At 54.3% G+C, this 17,354-nt stretch overlaps 1 long non-coding RNA gene and 1 pseudogene across 2 annotated transcripts; both read right to left on the bottom strand.

Annotated features, from left to right (window-relative positions):
• Positions 1-3,454: 3,454 nt before the first annotated feature.
• Positions 3,455-5,657, bottom strand: LOC306657166. Its single transcript, XR_013762716.1, has 3 exons — positions 5,555-5,657; positions 5,012-5,104; positions 3,455-3,740 (listed from the first exon to the last, which is right to left on the bottom strand). It is a non-coding gene; the product is annotated as an uncharacterized lncRNA (long non-coding RNA).
• A 4,129-nt stretch (positions 5,658-9,786) lies between these two features.
• On the bottom strand, positions 9,787-16,141 carry LOC306657733 (endoplasmic reticulum protein SC65-like; annotated as a pseudogene). The gene is made up of 8 exons (XR_013767009.1): positions 15,634-16,141; positions 15,351-15,503; positions 15,049-15,220; positions 13,975-14,116; positions 12,931-13,079; positions 12,214-12,298; positions 10,469-10,613; positions 9,787-10,182 (listed from the first exon to the last, which is right to left on the bottom strand). The product of XR_013767009.1 is annotated as an endoplasmic reticulum protein SC65-like (transcript).
• Between the last annotated feature and the right edge of the window lie 1,213 nt (positions 16,142-17,354).

Raw genomic sequence — 17,354 nt, 5'->3', positions numbered from 1 at the left:
ACCAAGGGAGACGCTAAGCAACTTAGAAAGACCCTGTCTCCAAATAAAATATGCCTCAGTGATTAAACACCCCTGAGTTCAATCCCCAGTACCAAAAAAAAAAAAAAAAAAAAAAACCACTGAGGCTCAGAGTGGTCACAAAGCTTTCAAGACAGAACCAGTTTCTCCTCATTTTAAGTCTCACCAAACCCCATGTTCCCCCTCCTTGAGGAATAGTTTGGACATAAATTGTCAACACAGTTGGGGAAAGGGGCAGGAAAACTAACATTCTAAAGAGAGACAGAAGAGCCTTTATTTGGTCCAAGGATAAAGTGTTGGTGTAAGGAGGCATTGGTCAGTATGGAAAAAATCAGGCAATAGATCTAAAGGAAACCGAGCATTGGCATAAAAGAAATGGGGGCAGCAAGCTTCATAGTGGAAGAGCCTGGGTTAGCTATCAAAAAGAACTTCCCAGCAGGCAGCTTAAGAAGACAAGGGATTTCCTTTCTGTGGCTGATGAAATTAAAGCTGCTGGTGGCTGCAGAGTATGCCAAGAGTCCTACAGCATTCATTCAACACTTAAGTATTGAGCACCAATTCTATGCCAGGCATGGGGTTAGACCCTGGTAATACAGAAAATAAATGAAACTGATCCCGACCCTCAGACAGCTCACAGAGGGATAAATGTAAACAGTCTGTAGGAGGTGAGGGGTGTTGGGGATGATTGTTTAGAAAAGGATCTCCCTTCAAAACTGCCGTGTAGCCCCATGTGAGCACAGAGCTGAGAATGTGGCTCAATGGTAGAGCACTTGCCTAACATGCCCAAAGTCCTGGGTTCAATTCCCAGCAAAAAATAAAAATAAAAAACTGTCACATCCAATGTGAGCGGGGAGGACCGGCTAGGTGCAGCAATGTTGGACCACTTTCCCCAGCCAGAAAGGAATGATGACTTGTGCTCTCTTCCAAGGTTGTGCCATCCAAGAGGACTTGCTGGAAGAGGCCAGGGAGATATCCACATCCTGATCCCACACGCCAGTGCCCTTTGCAGTAGTTCTCTGACCTGCTCTCCTCCAGCTTACCTTAGTACCTTTATCCCTGCCTTACCCCAGCCCTAACCACCTGCTTGCCACCCTGCCACACAGTACAATGCCAAGGTCACCATCTTAAACTGCTGCTGCTGCCAGAGTCCCACCTCCTCCCCCTCCCACCCACCTTCCATCTTCCCAGCCCCCTCCTACCCAGATGCAATAATAACTTCCCAGCCCCAACCTGGATTCACTCCCTCCTCTTTCCCCTGACTTCAGCAGACAGGTAGGGGAGGGCCGGGTGACTACAGAGAGGAGTAGACGAGCCCAGATGGAATGGAGAGATGGAGATGAGGCTTTGGGGTTTTGATGGGGGGTTTTCGTTTGTTCACTTTTTTTTTTAACTTTGATTTTGGTACTGGGGATTGAACCAAGGATGCTTTATCATGGAGCAACATCCTCAGCCCTATTTATATTTTATTTTGAGGCAGGATCTTGCTAAATTGCTGAGGGTCTCTAAATTGCCCAGCCTGGCCTTGAACTTGAGATCCTCCTGCCTCAGCCTCCTCAATCTTTGGGATTATAGGTGTGCACCAACACTCTTGGCAGAAATGAGGTTTTGGAATAAAACCGTGTGTGTGTGTGTGTGTGTGTGTGTGTGTGTGTGTGTGTGTGTGTGTGTGTCCTTCCCCAGTATGCCCCCCTGTATGCTTAGCATGGAGCATGTCACAAAAAGCTAAACTCACAGACTGGGAATTGGGTGGACTCCACCACAGCAGAAGAAAGATTAAAGCTGTCTCCTCCCAGATCAATTTCCAGTACATTTCCTAAACTACTATGTGCCTGCCAGGCACTGAGGACACAAGCTTATCTGAGAATACAGGAAAGAATCAGAAAATGGTCTTTCTTAGAATCAGCAGTCTGGCTGCTGGGCACAATAGCAGTCTCAAGTGGCTGAGGCAGAAGGATCTCAAATTCTAAGCCAACCTTGTCAATTTAACAAGACCCTCAGCATCTTAGAACCTGTATCAAAGTAAAAAGCAAAAAGGACGAGGGGGCTGGGATTGTGGCTCAGTGGTAGAGCGCTCACCTGGCATGCATGATGCCCTGGGTTCAATCCTCAGCACCACATAAAAATAAAATAAAGTTATTGTGTCCACCTACAACTAAAACAAAATATTTAAGACATTAAATCCTCAGTCCAGGTGGTGAAAAGAAAAAAAAAGAATCAGCTCTCTGAACATGGGTTTGATCTGACAGGACAGGAGGTACCCAGGATAGGGATATGTTGTTGTCACCACAGTTTCCTTTGTAACTTGAACTTGAAGGAAAGACTAAAGGCCATCTTACCCAATCCCCTGCCTCCAAGCCTTTAAAACCAGGGATTTCTTACTGGGCACCGTTCTGCAATCCCAGTGGCGCAGGAGGCTGAGGCAGGAGGATCACACGTTCAAAGCAACTTAACCAGGTCCTAAGCAATTCAGTGAGACCCTATCTTTAAATAAAAATTTAAAAAGGGCTGAGGATGTGGCTCAATGGTTCAGCACCCCTAGATTCGATTCCAAAAGAAAATTGGGGAAAAAAAAAAAAAAGCTGGGCTTTCTCTGTTTGACAGATCTCCAGAAGAGGAGATTCTCTAATCTCCCTTGTCTCCTTATCCTAACAAGGCTAAGTTCCTTCTGATGTCTAGCCTCAATTCATATTCTTTCAGTTTAACCTGATTTCTCTTGACTGGCACTCAGTAGAAGCACATTCCTCAGGCCACCAAGAACACATATGGCTAACTCAAATGTGCAGCCTTCTGGGGACTTGGAGTCAAGAGTAAAAGAACACCAGGAGCCAGCATAAGCTGTCTGAGAGACTTAAATAACTGGCAATAAGGTGTCCAAGGAGCAGCTGTTGGCTGGGGCACTTTTCTTTTTTGGTGCAGGGGATTAAGCCGGAGGGGTGCTTAATACTGAGCCACATCCCCAGCCCTTTTTCAAAATTTTTTGGGGGTACTGGGGATTGAATTCAGGGGCACTTAACTACTAAGCCACAACCCAGTCCTATTTGTATTTTATTTAGAGACAGGGTCTCACTGAGTTGCTTAGCACCTCACTTTTGCTGAGGCTGGCTTTGAACTCATGATCCTCCTGCCTCCGTCTCCTGAGTTGCTGAGATTACAGGTGTGGGCCACTGCACCCTGCTCCTTTTTTTAAATTTTGAGACAGTGTCTTGCTAAGTTGCTTAGAGTCTCACTAAGTGGCTGAGGCTGGCTTTGAACTTGTGATCCTTCTGCCTGGGCCTCCAGAACCCCTGGGATTATAGGCAAATGCCTGGGGAAGCACTTTTCCAGGATAAGCTAAACATCAATCAGCCAGTGTCCAGAACAGCCAGGCCACCTCCTCTGCTTAAGTCACTTCCCTCATTCTCCTCCAGGTCTCTGGACCATTTAAGGAAATGGAAGAGTTACTGTTCTTTATTTGAACATAATTTTTATGCTGTAGGGCCCCTTCCCCAAACAGATAGGCAGAGATTTAGACTTACAGAAGGCACTGGCACACATACACACACACAAACTTCTTCCCTCCTCTTGGCCTCAGGTGGCCTAAGCGATGGCAACTTCTAGAAAGGAAGAGAGGATGAAGAGCTGGCTTGCAGGATGATGATGAATCATAACAGGGGGCTCCCTGGCTTTGCAGCAGCATCACGGAGAACTGACAGCTGGCAATTCTTCCTGGGGTGGGTGCAGACCTGAATGAAAAGCAATACAAAGCTTTAGAGGCTCCTTGGGCATGGCCATCTCTTACCTGACCTTTGAAAAGACCCCGCTTTGGCCCTCCCAGTATTGTGACCCTCCACACAGGGACAGGGCAAAGAGCCTACACAGAATTCAGGTCCCTGCTAAACTACATACTTCTAAACTGCTACCAGGTACCAGGAACCCTTGAATTCCTTGCACAGATCCTGCTTCTAGCCCTTGGGGTCTCTCACCCTGGTCCTTCCTCTTAGAAGCACTTTGACACACAGGTGCACATTTATGACAAAGGAATGACAAGGGCAGTTGTGGCAGAAGGAAGGACACAGGCTGGACAGGTCAATTGGAGTCTTTATGCGTGTGCTGGCGACTGGGGAGCATTCTCCCTGAGGCTACCATGGCTTGACAAAGAGTCTAAGATTCTAAACTCTTTCCCTCACCATGGAGGTGTACTTGCCACAGGGTAGCTTATTTAACGGTTTCTAGCTTGCTCTGGAATTCATACAGATCTATGGTGCGTGGGCTTCCGACTGTCCTCCTACCCCTGCCCACTGACTTTCTTAGGGTGACCCCTTCAGGTCTGAGGACACCTGCTCCAAAGTCAGCTGCTGGAGGGGACCTCATATTGCCTAGAGCTGAAACAGAGGAAGAAGGCTGGGTGGCTTCTGCCTTTTTTGCTGCCATTTGTCCAAGGGAGGAGTCTTGAGGTCAGAGACTGCCCACAGCCGGTCCTGTGGGCTATGCCCAGCCATGGAGGCTGTTAATTACAGGGGTAGCTCCAGCAACACCTCTCCGGCAAGGCGTGTGGGCGGGGATGGAATGCCAAAAGGAAAACAGGGAGACAAGAAAACAGAGATAGGACAGGCCAGAAATAGTACAGAACAGGGCTAGATACCAGTGGTGAGGGAGGACGAGGTGAGAGGGATCAGGACCTTTCCAGAGAATGTCTGTCCCCAGGGTGGCCCCTTACCCGCCCCCAGCCCCCAGCCCCCCTCCCCAGGGTGCAATTCCCAGGACTTAAGGGGCCCAAGAGGATGGACTTCTGACTAGGTTCTGAGCTGGGCCTCACTGGCTCTCTGAGCCCCTCCCACAACTGAGTGATTTGACCGGGGAGGGAGGGGCAAGCAAGACCTTGCCACCTGAGTCACCGTGCTTCCTGCTCCTGGCCTGGGCGACTCCACACACAGGCTGACACAGCTGGGGCCCCCACCCGCCCTGCCAGCCTACCTGCCCCTCCCTCCCTCCCTGCACAAGCCGGGAGTGCTACTTGCCCTGACAAGGCGCCCTTCCCACGGAGAGGAGAGGCCGCCCCTCCCGGGCGCATGCGTGCGCCCGCACACTGCCGCAGTTTCTCTCCCACCTGTGGAGAGAGTTGGTGAGCAGAGGAGAAAGGAGTGTTCTGAGGGGAGCCCCCTTTGCCTTGCACAAACGAGGAGGAACTGAGGCTGGAGGCAAGAAGGGGCTTCTCGAAGGCCACAGGAGCAAATTCCTGGCAGGGCTGGGACTTGGCCCACTAGCACCGGCCTCTATTTGGGCATCTTTCCACCCTAGTGAAGGTGGGGCTCAGTGGGAGAGGAGATGAGAGCTCATTCTTCTCCAGGCTTGATTTCCTCAACTAAGGACACGAGGACGTTAGCATCACAGAGCCAGGACAGAACTAGGGGTGGGTGGCTCTGGGTGGGCCAACCTACCCTCCTCAGGATCCAAAGCTGTATCTTAGGCCACGACCAGTGGCACCACCCAGAGTCACAGCAATCAATTGTGCAAAAAGACCCTTCCCCACCCCACCCTCTCAGCCACTGGACTCCACCTGAGTGGGAACTGGGGCAGGACTTGCCCTGCCCCCCATCCACAGTCCCCAGGGAACTGGAGAGTTGAAAGCCTTAAATATTTCATCAGCACTTCAACCTCCAGTTGAAGCAGCAGCCAACTTACAGCTCATGGGTATTTATGGCACCAACAGAGAACCTGGAAGTGGTGGGTGGAGGGGCAGCAAGAGTGGGGGATGAGGAGGACCAGACCAGGCTGTTGATAAGGGTGTTAGAAGCCAGCTGGACCCCAGTATGTGTGAGGTCAGGGAACAGGGCTCAAGACCAGTGACATTTCCATTTTTGAAGACGCTGATGTATTAAAAATAAACAAACAAACAAAATAGGGTTATCAAAATAACTGTGCCAAAGGTTAAAATCATGTGACCACATGACAAGCAGTTTCTCACTTCAGTCCTGCCCCTGTCTCTTGACTGAGTGAATAATCTCATTCAACGATAACAAAAAAAAAATTCATGGGAGGTCATCTAGGACTGTGGGACTCATAAGTGACCACTGCTCCCCACACCCACCAGGACCAGGTAGAAAGGCCAGATTTCCCACTTAGACTGAATGAACCTGCCCCTTCCAGCCTCTTCCTCCAGGAAGACCAGGAGGGTTTAGCCAAGTGGCTGAGGGCACAGGAAATCAGGTTTAGACAGTTCTTATTTCACCCCTGGAATAGAACATTGTACTTTTCTTCTGAAAGGATAATGGAAAAGGTGACCCAAAATGGAAAATGTCAAGCTCTCTCCACCTGGGCCTCTTCTTTGCTTAAGACTATCCTAGGACTGGGGTTGTGGCTGAGTGGTAGAGCACTTGCCCAGATTGTGTGAGGCCCTGGGTTCGATCCTCAGCACCACATATAAATAAATGAGTAAAATAAAGGTCCATCAACAACAACAACAACAAAATTTTAAAAGACTATCCTGGTGAGTTCTTCCAGAGTTTGTATGTGGGGGTAGGGTAAGCAAGTGTCCTCCCCCTTACCTCAGTTTCCCCACCTGAGTCATGGGCAAGAGAGGTGCTCCCATCCCAAGGGCTGTTTGAGGGGACAGAAGAGATGCTATCCAGGTACCCTGGCGCCAGCTGGGGCCCAGGCAGATGGTGATTATGGGGTGATGTATCCATAGGTTAGGCCTAAGATTCAGGCCAGGGCCAGCTCCAGTGGGCTGACCAAGTTCCCTGCACACTTCCATGTAATCCCAAGTCATCTTGGAACTTGATTATGAAGGGGGTCAGACAGGGCTTAACCAGCCTACCTTAGAAGGAACCCCAGGCAGACTCTGGACCTCAGTTTCCCCATCCATTAAATTGGGGCCGTCTGCCAAGGGTTATCCTTAAAGAGAGGCCTGGAGGAAGGCCCTAGAGTGGGAAAACTGTGTGTGTGTGGGGGGGGGGGGGGGGGGGTCCTGTGGTTGTGAGGACCCAAGTCAAGTTAAGCTATTGGCCCCAGAGCCAACTGGACACAGCCTCTGACAAAAGGGTCCCCTCATTGCCCACAGGGAAAACCCTGTTCTTCCAGAGACAGGGATTAAGATTTGAAATCTATGAAGGGAATTTCTTCCATTGGAATTTACTGGAATTTTCAGAACGCCAATGGAACTGCCCCCCTCCCAACCACCCCGAGGATTCAGGAAGTTCCTGTCCTTAGTGATCCCAGCAAATCTGTCCCCAGGTCCCCTAACATCTGGCCTAAATCCCATAGAGCTGACCAGAAGGGGTGGAACAGGAGCTCCCCTCCAGCCTCCCCCCCTCCTTCTCTCCCTCCGCTTTCTCTTCCTCCCTCCCTCCTTCTTTCCCCTTCCTCTCCCTTTTTAAACTCCTCACCTCCCTCAGTGAGCTGCACACGGGAGAGGCTTAGGTCCCCCACCTGCAGTCCTCCCCTTCTCCTCCTGGTCACAGCAGACAGCCAAAGGGGAGGAGAGACCAATACTAGAGAGCTCGGCCTTCTCTCCCTCCCCTCCCTTCTCCAAACAGCATTGATTTAGGGAGAAAAGGCCCAGACCCAGCTCAGCTGCCAACCACCTTGAGGGACTTTGACAAGTTGCTTCTCGTTCCTCCCCTGAAACAGAGGGGAACTGACATCTGTGATACAAGAGTTTTGAGGCCTGGCACACAGTAGGTACTCAATATGTTGCAGTAGCTGTGCCTTCCTTAGGATGGGGTCTTTCTGGGTCAGGGACACCTCTGGGGCATCTGAGTTGGGCCCTGTTGTGTGAGGTCAGCATCCCAGCACCCTTTGGCCGCCCTGACCCCCTACCTATTATGGATTCTAGGACCGCAGACATCCTGGGTGGGGTGTGAGCGGGGGAGGGTGAGAAGGGAGACAGACGTGGAGGAGGGCCAGGGCGTCTGGACTGGGTGGGGTTGGGAGGACGGGCTGGAGGGCCCACGCTGACACTGGCTGGCTCTGTCTCACCGGTTTGGGAAGCCGGCTGGCTGGGGGTGATGGAGAAACGCTGGCATCAGGAGAGGCGGGAGGGGCCGGTGGCTGCCTGGGAAAGGGCAGCTGAGCAAGGCACACTGGACTGGCTGAAGGCCTGGCTGAGGGTGCCTAGGAAGGGATCAGCCTTCTGCTCTCAGGGGATATGCCCTAGCGCTCATCTACGCACACACTGCCTTACCACCACACACTCAGAGACACTCTCAGATGCACCCTGGGACGTGCCGATCAGCACAAACTGCTGTCCCCCAGGCTCTGGAGCCCTTTCCTGGCTCTATTTTCCCATCTCACGTACCTAACATCACTATCTCTATATGACACTGTTCACTGCCTATCTTTCCACTGGAACATAATTCTGACCAGACAGGCTGTGTGGCCTGCTTTGTCCCGGAGTGGTTTGCCCAGTACCTGCAAGTCCCTACATAGTAAGTGCTCAATAAATAGGTATTAAATAAATGAAGCCCTCTAAACACACACCACACACACACACACACTCATGGACACATGCACTCAAATATCCCTTTGCAGAGACTTACTCAGTCACCCACAGGATTGCCAGGGACATCCTCAGCTCTATGCACACAGACACACGCTCAAGCCAGACCTGCACATCCCCACGTGCACAGACGCAGAGGCCTTCACACTCTGGCTACAGGCACTTTCAGACCCACACCCAGCCATTCAGATTCCAAAGGCTCCTGCTCACAGCAGCACACAGCTGCACAGACACGCTCAAACACATTGCAGAGCTGGCTCCCTGCTCACTTTGGTGCCAGCCTGGAGGGCAGTCCCTCCCAGAAGCAGGGGCGGGTCCTCACTGGACGCTGACAACACAGCAGCTTGGAAGGGGTGGGGTGGGCAGGGCCACCCTGGCACCTGGGAGTTGTCAGGAAACGCTCCCACTGCAGACCCACCTATAGCAGGGAGAAGAGAGAAAAAGGGAGGAGGGAGGTGACCAAGTCCTTTGCCGGGACCCAACCCTTGCTCCAGAGAGTCTCTGGCTTTCTCACCCTCAAGTGGACCAAGGCCTAGGGGAGGGGTTTGGGGTGAGACAGAGAGTCTTTTTGGGCAGAGGCAGGCAGGACCCAGGCCAGGTCACCTGGCCCATCTGAGGGGAGCAAGAACTCAGCTATCTGTGGTAGCAAAAACTCAACCTCCCAGAGCTGCCTCCACCCTCTAGCAAAAGCCTTCTGTCACCCCATCTCCTGAGAGCCTAGCAATGTGGGGAGCGGGTCAGAATTGTCACCTTGCTGGCCTTGGCCTTGACCTTGACCCTTTGTCCTTTGTGGAGGGTTCCCTGCTATCCTGCTGTGGAATGGTGATGGGGAGGGAAGTGAGAGTGCTAATGGGTACCCCGCACCTCTGGACTCTTGCCCCATGGAGCCAGTACACAGGGCTGTGGTCATCAAGCCATATTCCTAGGGCTCCTCTGGGACCTGAGCTGGGGCCTCTACTGCCTGGGGAATGACCAGAGGGAAGGGAAGGGCATGCTGGCTCTGGCTCTAGGGGACCTCTGTAGTAAAAACTGGAGGTGAATGTTCTTGGGACCCCTCCCCACATTGTCCTATGCCCAGGGACAACCTTCCTGAGGCTTCAGGGAAGCCTGTGTCCTCACGCCCCCTGGTGGCAGATCTAAGATCATGCGCTGCTAAGTCACTCACATAGAGCCAGGGCAGGGGACCAGTCAGGGCCACACTGTACCCGGCATCATACAGATAAGTGGAGATGGGAGCACATGAAAGAGAGCTCACGACTTAGCCCCAGAGAGACTGGACGCCAGGCACTGCGACTCATTCAACAAGAAAACATTTATTAAGCACCAGGTGTCAGGGCGCCACAACTCTCAGGACTCCTGGTCCAGTGTTCTTCACAACCCCACTGTCCCCCTGCACCTCAGGTTGAGACTCAGCAGCTGGCACTTCTCCAGGAGACTGTCCAGGCTGGGGGAGCAGTGGGGAGGAAGAGGACCTCTGCCAACCTGCAGCACCGAAACCATCTGTGGCCCAGAGACGGAAGAGGCCGGATGGGGTCTGGGGAGCGTCGCTCACAGGTGGGGCAGGATGGGGGCTCAAGCAGCTGTGTCCGTTTTAATGTTTAATAAATAGTTCTTGCTGCTGTTCAGGCTCCCCAAACTCCCGATGGGTGTGGGGTGATGCCCGTTTCATGCCAGTTCAGGCTCCGGCTCTGAGAAGGAAAACGTTGGGCTTAGCCCTGCCCACCTCCAGCAGGTGCCAGGTGCCATCCTGGCAGGAGGTGAGGCAGGCAGGACTGAGCCTCCCCAGGAATAGGGAGGGGAGGAGCCTCTCCAGTTCCAGGACTGGGGTTGCTAATAGGCTGGAAGCCCCTAGAGGGGGTGTCCTGGTACCCACACATACTCCATTGGCTCCCATAATGCAGGGGGTGAGTTAATGTGCCCCCACCTCCACCCCAGGCTGCATCTCCACCCTCTCTACCAGGACCCAGCACTGACCAGCCTCAGCCTCATCACCCCTTGGCATCTGGCTCCTGCCACCAGTCAGCATAGAGACCTTCCTCGTAGTCACCTTCCCCTCAAACTCAGCATCGGATGGGGGTTCCTTGGGTTCTGGGGTCACTTCGGTCTCCTCCAGTTCCATCTAGAGAAGCCCAGGGTTCAGGGAGGAACTGGGTCACAGCAGGCCCAAACCCAGATGAGCTTCCTGTCCCCAGCAACCTCCCTCCCCAGTGTCAAGAGCTAACGTAAGAAGGATGTGAGGGTCCATCCACGTGGGTCCTATTCCCAGTCCGCCCTTCCCTGAACTCATGAAGGGGACTCCACCCGCAGAGACTGGGTATCTGTCACCATTGCCCTCCCCTCAGTCCCTTCTTTAAGCAGAGCCACCCTGGTGAGCACACTGCTGTTGTCCTGCCAGGAACACTTCTGCTCTCCTGGCCTGGGTAGCTGCTCCAAAGCCAGACGTCAGCCTCGGGGTGAAGCCCTGGCTGATGATCTTGACTGATGGCCCTGGCTGGACGGGGAGCCACCTCGGGTGCCCCGTGCAGACCTCTCCAGCAGCAGTTTGTGCTCCCCCCGTGATCTCATAGAGAAGGGACTGCCTTTCATCAACTTACCCCAGCCTCAAGCCTGGTGTCTGGCAAAGAGCAGGTCACAAGTGATCCAAATGTCTACCATTCATGAGCACCTACTATGTGCAGGCTCTATATTAAGAGTTTTACATACTACTTGATCTCGTTTAATTCCACAACAAAATGTTAAGGGTAATATTCTCCCCATTCAATGGGGGGATGAAGAAACAAGTATGAGAGCTACCTAAGAACTGCCCAGAGGCCAGCCAACCAGTAAGCAGCGGAACCAGGTCTGACCAGCACCTAAGCCCGTGCTGACAGTGTAGACCATGCCCAACCCACTGCAGGTGCGGACACAAAGGAGGGATGAGTGAACAAGCACCAGAGCAAGACCTTGGAGAAGGTCAGGCTGCCAGACTGTCATTCTGAATTAGCGTAATGCACTGTGGCTCCTCCTTCCTGGCATCCGGCATTCACTGGGTCATTTAGACTCAGGAGCTGAGCACCAGCCCTGGGCCTGGCACAGTGGCAGAATCAGGAATAATAATCTGGTCCCCTGTCCTAAAGGAGCACAATCCTGGAGACTGCCTGGAGAAGGAGGCCAGGAAGGAGATGGACTAGTTGTGTAAATAACTCCAAGTCCAGGGGCTGGGGTTGTGGCCCAGTGGTAGAGCGCTTGCCTAGCATGTGTGAGGCACTGGGTTTGATTCTCAGCACTGCATACAAATAAATAAAGGTTCATCAACAACTAATAAAAATATTTTGTGTATGTGTGGTGCTGGGGATCAAACCCAGCCTTGTGCATGCAAGGCAAGCACTCTACCAACTGAGCTATATCCCCAGCCCCATAAAAAAAATAAAATAAAAATAAAAAATAATAATAATAATAGTAATGCCAAGTCTAGACTGTGTGGCTGGGGAGGGTCAAAGTAGGTAGTGCAAGCCCAGAAGAGAGCCAGGACATGAAGCAAGGGCTTCCAGGCCTGGGACAGGTATAGAAGGGACAATGGGAACATGGAGGGGGCAGAAAAAAAAGAGTACAGATAAGGGACAGGCTAACTTCTCCTGCTTCATGACAGCTGCGGCTGAGCTCTGTCACATATGGTGGCCCCAGGAAAGGCCCCAGGGCGTCCCTGAGGGAATCCAGCCTGGAGGAGAGGGGCCCCTCACCTCGTCATCTGACTGCAGGTACATGTGTGTGAACTCCAGCAGCTCCCGCAGCTCGGCAGTCTGGTTGTGGTAGAGGGGTGGCCTCCTGGAAGGAGGAAGGGGCAGAGGGTGAGTGGGATAGCAGGGAGACAGGGCTTCCAGGATCTGGGCCCCCTGGCGCTTTTCTAGCTCAAGGATCTGGGAACACGTGCTGATCAAATAATTGTAGCTATTTGCTGAGTTAAGGATTCTGAAGGCTTGCAGAGGCAGCCTGCCTAAAGCCACTAGCAGTGTCTGCCACTGACAAGGAAAGCAGGCGTGCCACCACATGCTTCATGTGTGCCAGCCTTGCCCTAGATTCCCAGGGTTTCCTCAGTTGGCTCAGCCTAGGGGGTTCCTGAGGAGGAAGAAGGGATGCCAGCAGCAAGGGCGATGAAGGCGGGAGGAAGCAGGCAGCTATGGTCCTGTGATTTCATCCCCCCAACACCCTGGACACTGTGCTACCAAGGTAGATGGTACCACCTCCAGTTTGCAAGGGAGGCAGCAGATTCCGAAAGGGTCGAGATGTTTCCCAGGACCACCCAGCTGTAGGGCTGGGCTTTGAACCCCAGGCTTTAACTGTGGTCCATATTTATTCTTTCCCCTCCCTATCCTAAGCCTTCCAAGGAAGCCAGAGGTCTTTTCCATCAAACTGCAAAACCTCATGTGCTGCGGGTACTTCCGGAAAGCAGTGCCCACCTCCCGGGGCTGGAAGTCCTCCTCTTCCAGGCCCCAGCGTTGCCCGGTGGAAGCGGTAGTACACCAGGGTTTCTGCTGCATGACGCTGTCCTTGGGGTCAAAGAGCATGTAGCTGGCAGCGCTGCGGGCAGCCTGGCGCACGTCATTCACTGCAGGCAGGACAGGGTGAGGAGTGGCCCTGGAAGCTTCGCTTGAGGGACGGCCCACCTAGCCCACCCAACACCCCCTCCCAATTCAGTCCAGTGCCCCTGCTCCTCAGCTGCCTCCCAGAATGCCTCTTGGTCTCCCCACCCCACCCAATACTAATGCAAACTAGCATGTATTGGGCGCTTCCTGGTGCCAGGCCCCATGTGACTCATTTAAGCCCTCGTTCCCATTTTACACACAAGAAATGTGAGGCACAGAGAGGCGAGATAAGGTCCCCAAACTGGAGAATGATGGCACTGGGAAACCACAGCCCTAACCTTTCTGCTATCTGCCCACAGGAAGAGTCTCCCGACACTTGGTCCTGAGCCCCTCTGTTTCTGCCCTGCCTTTGAGGCTTGGCATTCCATGTTGGCAGGAACCCCAGGGTTGTCCCTATTGCCCCAGCTGATAGCAGGATTGCTCTCAAGTGATAAGAGTTGCAAGTCCTTGTCCTGCCTTTTTTTTTTTTTTTTTTTTTTTGGTCCTGCTTTTATTAGTTATGGAACTAATAGCCCTGTGCCCTCTGTGAGCCCCCATTTCTTCATCTGAAAAAATGGGTTCAGTAATGCCAGCTGCATGGGATTAGTGAAAGGGTCAAGTGCAATTAGGGTTTACCAGCTGGCCAGTGCTTAGTATTGGCTGACTACCTAGTCAAGACCCCAGGGCCCTCTAATTCTACCCCATGGCTGCCTTCTCGAAGCTTCTCACCCACCCTAGACCCCCAGGGTTCACTCCCCAAATCCCACCACCCCCAGCCTTTCCTCCCATCACCCAGGTTTTCAATCTGCAGGGTAGCTCCCCATGACTCCAGGAAGCCCCTCAATGCTGTTTACACCCTTTCCTCCCCTGCCAGCCCACCCAGCAGGCTCACATTTGTGTAGGCAAACTGCAGGTAGTGATACATGGTGGCCACGAACTTTTCCACGAAGTAGCCACCCACGTTGGGGGTCAAAATTGGTCTCACAGTCCACCTTGCACTGCAGGGACTCTGCAAAGAGATCTGGGGGTGGAGGCAGCAGTGAGGAGCTAGGGTAAGCAACTGCATCCCACTGCGGGGGAAAGACTTCAGAACCTAGCTCCACCTCCTGAGCCCGTTTCCCTCTCCAGAGCTGCCCTGTTGCTGCAAGGGCATGAGATAATGAATTGGTGAACATGCCTGGCGTACAGAATGAGTCCAGGCTGGGTACTACTTACTACCCTTACCCCAAATCCCACCCCAAGCTTGGAGAATGGCTGGTGAGGTTTGGACAGGGACCGAAGCCCATACAGAGATAGCTAAGAACAGTCCTATCCTCCCCTGTTTGAGGGACCTCAGAATTAGGGATTCCACTGATGAGGTGTGATTTCTCACCCCCAATTTCCTTCTGCACACACCTGCTGGGTATCTGCTGGGCATCTTCCAGCCTGCATTGCCCTCTATCTGGAAGGCCTGCGAACCCAACATTCCAGACCCTTCTGAGATGTCACTGCCCTCTCGCATCCATGCCCAGCACATTGGACATTCCTGACTAAGCCCTCTGTACCCAGCCCTCTGCATCTCAGCAGATTGAAAGCTTCTGAGAGCTAAGGAAATGTTCTTATTCCTGTTCAGCTTATGAACCTTTTCTTTCTTTTTACCCCCACCTCTGGTGGGGTGCTAATTACTGAGCTACATTCCCAGCCCTTTTATTTTTTATTTTGAGACAGGGTCATTCTAAATGACCTATTACTTCACCAAATTGCTGAGGCTGGTTCAAACTTGCAATCTTCCTGCCTCACCCTCCTAGCAATGGCATTACAAGTGTGTGGTCATCACATCCAGCTACCCTGAGCACTTTAGTAGCTGCTCCATTAATGTGTACTAATGAGCATTTGTGTTAAAAGACCTTAGGCGTTCTGGAAAGCAGGTCACGTGGTGCAAGGGATGCCTACAGCCGTCTGGGTGGGAGATACCTGCTATGGCTGGGTAGAAGTCCTTGAAGTCCACCTGCTCCTGGGCTCCCTCACAGCCAGCCAGACACCTGGCAAAAACGGCCAGGTATTCGGCCAAGGCCCGCTCCATGTCCTCGGCGCTGCTGCGGAAGTCCCCACTGTTGTAGAGCTTCACAGCCCGGAGGAACACCGCCTGCGGGGAGCATGGCAGGGTAGTCAGGGGAACCCAACATCTGCCTTCCTCTCTCTACACGTTCTACCAGCGGTGCACGGGTGCAGCAGACAGCGTCAGGGTCACCCCTCCCGCTCCCCCTCCACCCCACCTCGTAGGGCTGGGCCTCTAGGTCCGTAAGGGACTCATCGGCGACGTCCAGCATCCCCCGGTAATAGCTGAGATACTTGGCGGTCAGCTCGTGCTTCGGGTTCCTCTGGAGGAAGGTGTAGGCTGCGGCGACCGCCTTCTCCAGCCGGTTAGCCTGGTGAGGGTGTGGAGAACAGTGGGTCAGTGGGGCCCGAGCCGGCCGCCCTGGGCGTACAGCGGGGCCGCTGCGCCCTGGGAGAGCCCAGGCTCCTGCGGGCAGCCGGGACCGCCCGGTGGACGCCCACCTTGAAGAGCGCATAATGCAGGTACTGGTAGGGCAGACGGCTCTGGAAGTCGCGCAGCAGCTGGCGTGGAGGGTAGGGCACCTGGAAGGCAGGCAGCGTCCGCTTGCAGCGCCGCAGACAGGCGGCACGTTCCAGGACGTGGCCGAAGAGCCGCAGCTCGCGCGCCCAGTCCTCGCCGCCGCCGTCGGGGCCGGGCGCGGGCGGGTGCTGCGAGGCGGCGGGCGACGCCGGGCCGCTGCAGTTGGCGTGGCAGAAGGCCTCGCTGTCGCGCAGCAGCCGGTGCAGCCGCAGCGCCGCCTCCAGGTAGCGCGCGCTCTCGCGCCAGCTCTCGCCCTCGTACTGCTCCAGAGCGTGGCTGTAGGCCGCGGCCAGCGGCATCAGATCCTCAGGCGGGAAGCCCCGGAAGCTGTACTTCTCGTACTGCGCCCCGGCGCTGCCCAGCAGCAGCCACAGCAGTCCCCACGCCGCCCGAGCCATGCCCCCGCCGCGCCCCGGGCTCCCCGAGCAGAGAGCGCCTGGCCCCGCGGGCAGCTGATGGGCCAGGGCCCCGCGCGTGCCTGCTGGGTCTTAGCGCCCAGCATCCAGAGGAGGAAGGCGGGGGGGGGGGGGCGGGGTCGTGTCCCCCCTTTTTTCGGAGGGTCCAATCGTGTCCTGAGTCTGCTATGTTGGCCCGATCTCCTGCCCTTGGGGTCTTCCCTTGGCAGACGGTGTGCTAATGGGTGGCGCTACGCTTTGCACCAGAGAGGGGCGCCCAGAAAGCCCTCCTCCTCCCACACACAACGCCCCCACCTTAAGATGTAGAAGCGGAGGGAAGTGCCACCTCTCTGTACTCTGCCCAGACTCAGAGTGAAGCCCAGGAACCTGGTCTTCCCTCCTAGGACCCTTTCTGCACCCTCCAAGTGTCCTCACCCCCTCCCGCGTCGGGAGTCACACACCTGGGTTTATCCTTCACACCTTCCACGGCTACCCCCACCTACTCGATCGAGCTCCATCCGTGTTACAAAGTCCTAACAGTCTAGCTTTTTTAGGACAAAATTGCTTTCCAGAGAAGCCTCCCTTGGAGGACGGTTGAGGTGGGGGAAGCACTGAAATGCCCCCCAGATTCCAGGCCTCTCCACCCACCCGGTGGGGCCTAAATTTGAGGGTGTCAGCAAAAGAAGCTAGGGCCTTCTCGGCCTGGCTTTAGGACCCGGGAGCTCTGGAAAAAAGACACTGAACTTTACTTTTTCTTCCTTTTTTTTTTTTTGAGTCCACTCAGACTTCTCATCTTTCCCGAACCTCCTTCCCCACTAGGCCCCAGTGGAGATGGGAGATGGGAGGAGGAGGATCCGGAGTTCCTGTGGCGGATTCCTGGGACGCTAAACTCTCGGCCTTGCCCCCCTCCTCCTAGTCCACCGCCACTGCCACCCCCCCGGCCAGCTCAGTCTCCCCAGCCCCCATTCCACGTGGACCAGCCAGGGCGGGGGTGGGGAAGGACGGAAGAGGGGGAGCCAGCTCTCGGAGGAGGTGGAAGGAGGTTGGCGGCTGCAGTTCCTTCGTTCCCTCATTCGCCCTCACTGCCCGCTGGCCTTGCTCGGGCACCATGTTCCCCGCGGGGTCCCCCAGCCACACCTTCTGCCGGCTCTCCCTGCTGCAATTGCTGCTGTTGCTGCAGGCCTTGGGGAGGGGGCTGGGCCGCGCCAGCCCCGCCGGGGGCCCCCTGGAAGATGTGGTCATCGAAC

The sequence above is a fragment of the Sciurus vulgaris genome, assembly GCF_902686455.1.
Source record: "Sciurus vulgaris genome assembly, chromosome: 3".
Taxonomy (NCBI): Eukaryota; Metazoa; Chordata; class Mammalia; order Rodentia; family Sciuridae; genus Sciurus; species Sciurus vulgaris.
This window is presented reverse-complemented; position numbering and strand designations above follow the sequence as displayed.